The sequence below is a fragment of the Coenobita brevimanus genome, chromosome 77 (assembly GCF_032717465.1).
Source record: "Coenobita brevimanus isolate Jiangsu-jjx chromosome 77, ASM3271746v2, whole genome shotgun sequence".
Classification (NCBI taxonomy): domain Eukaryota; kingdom Metazoa; phylum Arthropoda; class Malacostraca; order Decapoda; family Coenobitidae; genus Coenobita; species Coenobita brevimanus.
This window is the reverse complement of record NC_137030.1, coordinates 28,329,065-28,338,097: the sequence shown is the minus strand read 5'-3', so window position 1 is coordinate 28,338,097 and position 9,033 is coordinate 28,329,065. Positions and strand designations below refer to the sequence as shown.

Genomic DNA, 9,033 nt, shown 5'->3' with positions numbered 1-9,033 from the left:
ATTACAACAGTTGAGACAGAATTATGAAATCAAGTATCCTGGATTTTCGTAACATGTTAGGAATAGTTTTCTGTGAATTGGTGGGTTAATTAAGGGCATAAATTGCTAGCCATGTGGAGAGGGTGAAGAACGAGAGACTGGTTAGGACAGTGTGTGTGCATGAGGTGGAGGGGGAGACCGGGGATGAGATGGGAGGATGAACTGGAAAGATAAATAAGAGGATATGCGTTGGAGGGAGGGCAGCCAAAGGACCGGGCATTGTGGAAGCAGTTTGTTTGTGGTCACCCCATACAGGATTAAGGCTTGTGGCAATAGTAAGATAAATTATTCCTGTATATTGCCAGCAGCATTAATCCTTTAAGGGTTATGTCACTCTTGTTTATAACTGTTGTTTGCAATCAGTAGCCAGAGTCAGGAGTTTGAGGATGTGATTTCAATTCCAGTAGCTTTTCTTGGGATCATTATGCATCCAGTACAATAGGTATCATTATTAAATGTCATATGTTAATTTTGTTTATGCGTTTTAGATATAACTAACCTTTACTCTTGTTTAAAATTGCCTTATATATATAGCATAATAGGTGTAAGTTGGTAGTGGTTAAACACCCAGTCCCCATTTTTGCCCACAGGTTATGTACTCTTTCATACGAACAGATTTCCATAAATTCCATAAACATAACTACTGGTACCGTCAGGAGCCCATTTGTATTAGGGTTTTGTATGAGTTAACCACATTGCCATTTTGAGCAGTGCATGTGTGAATGGTAGAGAAAAAGTTGAGTGGTACCTTTAATACTTTATAAGTGTAGGTGTTACTGGAGTTAAGAAATGCTAAAGGGAAGATGATCAACCAGGTTGTACTTATAAGGTGGAGCCATTATTTCATTGTTTGGTGATAATAACTGGCATATGTCACTGGGTATGCTGTTTGATTGTTATACTCTCTCTTTCTGGTGGGGAGGTTTGGGCAGGATCCTACCTCATCTCATTTCTCTGATAGGAATTGGGGGAGAAATATTGGGATGCTATGTATGAACAGGGAGTCTGGTGGTATGTCAGACCTCTCAAGGTTTCATATTTACCCAAGCAGAATCAAGTCTGTATATAGCAGGATTATACAGTACTGAAAATCAATGTAATTGCAGAGGAGTTAAAGTGACTCGTTCTCCCACAGGGCATTCGGCAAGTATCAGATCTGAGCCATTGAGCAGGATTGTTAGTGTGGCAGGCAAAACTGATCAGCCGAACCTCCCACTTCCTCCACCTTGTCACCCCTCATCCCCTGGCCTGTCCATCATCCACGGTGGAGGGGCAGCAGCAACACGGAAGGCCTCTAGTGTTGCCCAAACACGCACTGTCTCTTGGTAAACGCCTCCAGTCACTCACCAATACCTGGATGATGCAAGGTTAGTCATATCTGCCTGTGTTTGCTGTCATTGTATGTAATTACATTTGTTTGTCTCTATGTGTCCAGCTGTGTATTTATCACGAGGTAACGAAACTCCACTGATATCTGGATGATGCAGTGTTTGTCAGGTGGATTTATATTACTGACAAAACTGGCATGTAATTTTTGGCTTAGTTTTTATTATTATTGTTCCATCCATCATCCAATCCTACATTGCCCCATGAGGAGCGTAGGAGCCCAGGGCTAGGCAGTTGGTCCCGACATTTAAGATGAGAGTTATTATTATATAATTGTGTCTTCTTAATTGGTTTATATTTTTTTTATTCTTTACCTCCAGCCAAGATATCAAGGGATGTAAGTGGAGGAGTTAAGTATGGATTTCAGATACTTCATCATTAGAGGTTCCTATAATGCTGAAGTAAATAATCAGGCAATAGTGAGCGTATATTTAAAGAAACCACTGAAGTTTAACCTTTTGTGCTTTGGACCCATTAAACCTTTCAGGATGATGATATATTTTTTAAAATCCATTCTTCTAACAATTTTATCGAATTGTGATGAACCACATACAGCCAAGATGCAAGTACTCTCTTAAAAAATACAATAAATTTAAACTGTCTGTGGATAAAGTTTTGTGATTTGGACCTAAACCTTTCAGTATGATACTGGTGTAAATTTTTATTTAATTTTTAAATTTCTTTAACAATTTTATCGAACTGAGATGACTTCCTGTAGCCAAGACGCTGATAGTACTCCCTTCAAAATAAAATACAGTTAATGTTAATTGTCTGTGGATAATGAAAATAAATACTTTAAAGACCCCATACTGAAAGGGCCAGGTATATGGTAGTATTTTATTGGTACCCACACAAAGTAAAATTTTTATCATCTGATCTTAGGATTGAAACTTCTTTACTGTTAACTTTTCCCTAAACAGCTTTCATTACTCTTCCTCCCTCAGTGCCAGCCTCTTCCTCCTCCTCTGCTCTTAATGCCAGCCCCCCCCCCCTTCTCTCTCTCTCTCTTCCCCCAGTGTTAGTAATTTCCTTCTCTTCCCTTTCTCTCACAGTGCCTGCCCCTTTCTCCTCCCTCCCCCACCACCCTCTATCTTCACAGAGACTTATCCCCTCCCCCATACCTCTCATTTGCAGCCTTCTCCTCATCCCCCTCCTTTCTCAGTGCACTTCCCTTACACCTTGCTCCCTCCTCAGTCCCTTGTCCCTTACACCTAACTTCCTGCTTTCTCAGTGCACTTCCCCTACACCTCCTTCTCCCTCCCTCCCTCTCACTTGTAGCCCCCTACTCCTGCTTCCCCTCATTTCCCAGTGCCTACCCCTTTCTGTCTGTCTGTCTCTCTCTCTCTGCCAGCTCCTTATTCCTCCTCTTCTCCGTCTCAATGCCAGCCCCTTCCTCCTCCTCTCCTCTTTATCTCTGAGCCAGCCTCTGCCTTCTCCTTTGTGTGTGTGCCAGCTCAGTACTCCTTTCCGTCTATCACATTGCCAACCCCTTCTTCCTCCATTCTCCTCTCTCAATGCCAGCTCCCCCCCCCCTCCTCTTCTCATAATGCCAGCCTCTTCCTCCACTTCTATTTCATTCTCATCTTCTCTCTTAGTTCCAGCCTCCTCCTCCTCCTCCCTTACTGCCAACATTTCCCTTATTCAAGAAAGAGCACCTGGTCACTTGCCTCTTAATCTAGCCTGGACTAAGCTGTGTAGACCCAGGCACCTGTGCTCCTGGATGGGGCACTGAAGGGTTGTATAATGGTTGGAGGAGTGGCTTTTAACAATTTTATTATTTTTTTTAACCAGTTTTGTTTTGATCCCATTCACAACAGAGGTGCGAGGACAAGTGATCAGCTACGATAAGGGTGAGACAGACTGCCAGTTGACATCCAAGTGTGCCTTCATACTTGCCCTTCTTGATGGCCAAGGTAATTAATGTATTGAAGGTTACAGTTGTTTTCATTTTAAGTAAAATACATTTTATGTCCACTTGATTAAAAATTATCTTATGCCTTCTTTATCATATGTCTTGTTTGTGAAAGGTGAAGCACTGGTTGTAATGGTGGTTGTATTTATCATAAAAAAATTATAGTATAATAGTGGAGGGTTAGGGTCCAGTCACTCTCTCTCCCTTCCCCCTTTTTCTTAATCCCCACCCCTTCCCCCTCCATCCACATGATAGTGACCCCCTCTCTTCCCCCATGCAGTGTAGTGCCTCCCTCCTCCTCTATGCTCTGCCTGATGTAGTCCCCCCCCCCTTGATGCAATCCCCATCTCTCCCTCTCCTTGATGTCCCCCTCCTCATCCCCCCTCTCTACTTGTAGTCCCCATCCTCTCTCTCTCTACTTCATGTTGTCCCCATCCTTCCCTGTCTCCTATGTAGTCCCTCTGAGTGACAAGTGAAATGGTTTGCTATATCCCAAAGCATTTGCTATGCTGGGTGGTGGTTTAGTGGGTTAAGATGCTCCAGCTGGATGGACACTGTAAGGGTTTCATCTGAGGGGTGGGCAAGTGAGGCTGGTAACCGTTGCCTCGTTGGCACTGAGTACCTCCAGCTGCCTGTGTAATAGGCCACAAAATAGCATTAATTGTCGTTGTATCAGCATAACCCCTGGGTCCATATTCTTGTAACTTAAGGAGGCTGCTTAGCATCTTTTCCTTAGCTAATTATTTTTGGATAGGGCTGCCTGCTGTCAATTTGTATGTTATTTATGCTGAGTATGGAGGTATTGTAATGATTTAAATGACACAAGAGGATAGTAAGGAGTAATAAGCAGAATAATCACTTTGGAGAGATATTAGGCAGTTTCTAACTGATGGGCCTTGGTCATCCCCCTTCCACCCCAATCCTACTGTTTGCCCAACTTTTTTTTTTTTTTTTTTTTTTTTTTTTTTTTTTTAAGATAGGGTTGAAATTATTATCCCCCCCCCCTGCATCCTTATTACCCTAACTTGTTGGTAGGTGGGGACACTCACCATCCACTCACTGTGTAGTGCTGCTTTGGGTGTCTGCCCTTTCCTGTCTTTCTTCCTTCCTCTTCTGTCTTGCCTTCCTTCATTCTTTCCTCTTTCTTCTGCCTGTGGGTGACTCTACACTGAGTGACAAGCCAAATGGTTTCCTGTGCACCAGGAAACCATTTGCTGTGCTGGGTGGTAACCATATACCAAATTATGGCACCTGGTGGTTTAGTGGGTAATTCAGGCGCCCCAGTCAGATTGGGCCTATGTAGGTTAATATCCAAGGAGTGGTTGGGGTATAATGCACATGTAATGCCATGCAGGGATGAGTGAGGCTGGTCACTCTCATCGTAAATATTAGGACCAAGTTTCCTAGTCCTAGGCTTCTATACTCTTCATGGGGCAACATAGGGTTGGATGATGGATAACCCTAATTCCATTAAAACATCAGGTTAGGTAGGATCCAGAAAGAGAAAGCATATAAGTAGGGTTTTGTTATTTTGTTGTATCAAGATGCTATTGAAGGATGCCTTCATGCAGTGGCACTGATATAACCATGTACCCAGTCTTGTTATCCCCCGAAAAGAATGAGGATTGACTGCAAGATAAGAGCTTGTAGTTCACTGGTTCACCTTCAGAGCCTGGGACTACAGCAGCAGGAAAAACATCATCAAGATGATGAATATGATGGCAGTATTTCTTATTATGCTGATGATCAGTTATGATCATATGATGTTTTTCCTGCTGTACTAAAACACTAGGGCCCATATTGTCATCAGTAAACTTCCTAATATCTCTTCCTATGCAGTTATTTTGCTTATTACTCTAGTAACACAGTGTCTCTCTCCCCACCAGGCTGCAGCAATCCACTCTTCCTGTTGTCCAAGCTCCTCAACTCACGGCTTCCAACATCTGTCACATCACTTGCTGAAGTTTTATTTATTGACCATAGGTAGAAGATGATCATGCAAATACTGTAGGTGTGTTTTGTACATATAAATGGTTGTATATTAATTGAACTGGACTAAAGTGATTATGTACAGGACATTTTTACACCGAAGGTTTTGTGTGGGTGGGGGGACTATCATTTTTTTTTCTTTCTTTCTTTCTTTTTAAATCCCAGGTTAGAGTTGTAGTACATATATACAAACGGACTTGTGCTTAATGCTCAGCCTGTTTCATAGACACAGACATGTGTAGAGCTGGATCAGTGGATCTTTTTCTAAATGCTCCATTATGTGAATTTCTATTACCCTTTGCATCAGGAGGACAATTTTCTAAAGCTATTACTGGTAGTGTGAGTTGGGAGCGGGGCAGTGAAATGGCGGGGGACAGGGCGACGTGGAGGCAATTTGTTTGTGGCCACCCTGAATGGGATTGAGGCATCTGGCAATAGATAGACAGATATTACTGGTAGTTAATTGATGCTAAGCCATTGATCTGTGCAGACAAAAAATTAAAGTACCTGTAACCACTTCACACTGGATGTTTACCGAGGCCATTCAGTATGGGGCACAAAATGTCTGCTTTCAGAGACAACACTGCAAAAGCCAGACAGTTTGCCATTAGTTTCTTGTGATGGCCTGAATAAGTGAATGTAAAATAGATCCACAAAGGCTTCAAGTGTCAGAATAATAGTTTGTCTGAATGCACAGCTAATATTACTATACATTTTTTACCAGCACTCTAACGTGGCCTAAAATTAACATCTTTTCCATTATCACTGTACAGTACTTGTAAAAAGACATTACCTAGAATATTGTGCTAGTAATGAGGAAGTGCTATGAAAATGATGTTTCCGGCATTGAACAAGAATTTCAGCCACAAAATTATGAAAATTCGGCCAGGTTAAGGTGAAGAGAGTATAGGCATGTACCATATATGTATAGTAAATGAATGTTATGTTGTAAAAATAAATTCTTGTGTATACATTTCCACAGTCTTGTTTCAGTTGCCTGTCTATACCCTTTTTACCTTAACTTGGTCCAAATTTCTTCCAGTCTTCTGTTTTTGTGCTAAGTACTGTTTGGGGTACAGCCGTATGTGATGTTGGTATTGTCAGTCAGTTATACCACTGGTCTGTATCACTGTATAATGTAAGTATTAGTGTACAATGTAACACTAAAGTTGCCATTACTAAAGCTGGCAGCAAAATAGTATCAGCATATGGAAAGACATCAAAACTTACAGAATTTATGCATAAAAATATATATATATTGTGGACCAAATAATTATATTGCAGTGGCATCTTTAGTGTTACATATTACACACTGTTTAGTTAGACCTTTACACTGTGTTAAAAAGTTTACCTCCTACACCTTATGCAGGAGAGAGAGGCAGGGTACACAGAAGGGGAAATGGGATGTATGTGTGTGTGTGTGTGTAATTCACTGGGTCGGTCAGGATCACTTGATGGTCGTGATCGTCAGCTTTTACCCTCCCGGAAGGGAGCTGAGAGCTCATATAGTCCGATCTAAGGGCAAGGCTGTGACCTTCACACACCCGTCCCCTTGCTCAAGGGGGACAGTAACCACCCACATCGTCAGTGAAACTTTTCACAACCTGAGCGAGGTGCGAACTCCCGTCTACCAGATGGCAAGCGAGAACGTTTGTGTGTGTGTGTGTGTGAGAGAGAGAGAGAGAGCACATACCATTAATAAGGGGAGATGGTTTTGTGTGTGTGTATGAGAGAGAGAGAGGTACAAATAACAAGGGGAAATGGAATTGTATGTGTGTGTGAGAGAGAGAGAGAGAAGGGGGGTTGAAGGGTACATATAATGAGAATGTGTGTGTGTGTAATTCACCGGGTCGGTCAGGATCACTTGATGGTCGTGATCGTCAGCTTTTTTTTACCCTCCCGGAAGGGAGCTGAGATCTCATATAGTCCGATCAAAGGGCAAGGCTGTGACCTTCACACACACACACACACACACACACACACACACACACATCCCCTTGCTCAAGGGGGACAGTAACCACCCACTTCATCAGTGAAACTTTTCGCAACCTGAGCCAGGCGCGAACTCCCGTCCACCAGTTGGCAAGCGAGAACGTTACCCCTGCACCAGTGAGCGGTGTGTGTGTGAGTTAAGGGGGAGATGTATGATAAAGGGATATGAGAGAGAGAGAGAGAATTATGGGGGTCAGGTATGATAAGGGAAGAGAGAGAGAGAGAGAGTTACAAGGGGGGGGGGGTTCTTTCCTCAATTTATGGCCCAGATAAAATACAAAATGCTTTCCGTGCACTCACCCATGCCATATGAAGATACAATACTGGATGGTTTAGTAGTAGTAATAGTAGTCCATCTGAAATGTGAACCCAGTGGACTGCAGGCTGGAATTATTGTGCACTGCTGATTATTATTTTCCCATCCATCACCAGTAATTTATCACTAAACTGTCTCAGATGTCCTCCCCATACCCCATACCCCGTCACCCTGTCTATCCTGCCCTCCCACCCACCCCTCTCACTCTCCTACCCATACTGTCTTCCCTTTATCAATACCGAGATTGGAAAATAATCAGTTACACAATAATTGCAGCCTTTAGCCCACTGGGTTCACATTTCAGATGAACTTGTGGTTAGAACTACTACTACTACTACTTCTACTACTACTACTCCTAAAACCATCCAGTATTGTGTCTTTATATGGAGTGGTCGAGTCCACAGAAAGTATCTTTGATTTTTTTTTGAGTCATGAATTGAGAAAAGAATCCCCCCCCCCCCGTGTGACTCTCTTTCTCTCTCTCCACTAACACATCTCCCCCTTCATTATTTACATGCTTTTTCACAGCCCTGACCCTCATATGCAATGTATGTAACTTGAATGTAACGTGCTGAACACTGGAGTACAAAATAAAGTGGTGGCAATACTACCTACCCTGTTTCCTATATCCTGTAATAGTGTACAAGACAATACTTACCAGGCCCAGGGATGAACAGGGGGGAATGACAACCTTGGTGTTCACCACTGGTAAAATTAGTTCACACTGGTTAGTTCACATATTTTCTACCAGGTGGCAGCACCAGTCTTGTCAGGAACAGCAAAACATAAGACCCCTTCCCTGTGCAACCAACAATAGTTCAAAGAATGACCAATAGATGGCAGCACTAACAATGGTGCTGCCATCTATGGGTCATCCTTTGAACTATCTTTGGTTGCGCAGGGAAGGGGGCTTATGTTTTCCTGTTCCTGAGGAGACTGGTGCTGCCACCTGGTGGGGAAAATTGCAAGCTTGTACCACGGCTGAACACCCGGGCCTTATGATGCCCTATTGCTAAATCCTGCAGCTCACCAAATTTTTTTTCGCTCTCCCATATTTTGGAATTGAAACACACAGAAGACGACTTTATTTGCACAGGCGAAAATATTATTCAAAAAAGACTACATAAAAAAAAAATACATAAAACCGCGAGGAAAAGCTGGAATAAAACACATATCATGGGCTCTTCAGGCCGATGATGTGGACGAGGAGGAAGAGGAGGAGAAGAAGGAAGGAGGACGAGGTGATGGGGATGGGGGGAAGAAGAGAAGGGGGAGAGGGGACGAGGAGGAGGAGGAGATGGGGAGGGGGGACGACGAGAAGGGGAAGAGGGGGAGGAAGTTGGCACTGAGAGGTAAAGGAAGAGGAGGAGGAGGAAGGTTGGCACAGAGAGAGAGGAGG

The 9,033-nt window shown here is 43.0% G+C and overlaps 1 long non-coding RNA gene across 1 annotated transcript; it reads left to right on the top strand.

The window, feature by feature from the left end:
- The first annotated feature begins 1,199 nt into the window (after positions 1-1,199).
- On the top strand, positions 1,200-5,334 carry LOC145408533 (uncharacterized). Its single transcript, XR_013898933.1, has 3 exons — positions 1,200-1,406; positions 3,243-3,338; positions 5,224-5,334. It is a non-coding gene; the product is annotated as an uncharacterized LOC145408533 (long non-coding RNA).
- The last annotated feature ends 3,699 nt before the right edge of the window (positions 5,335-9,033 follow it).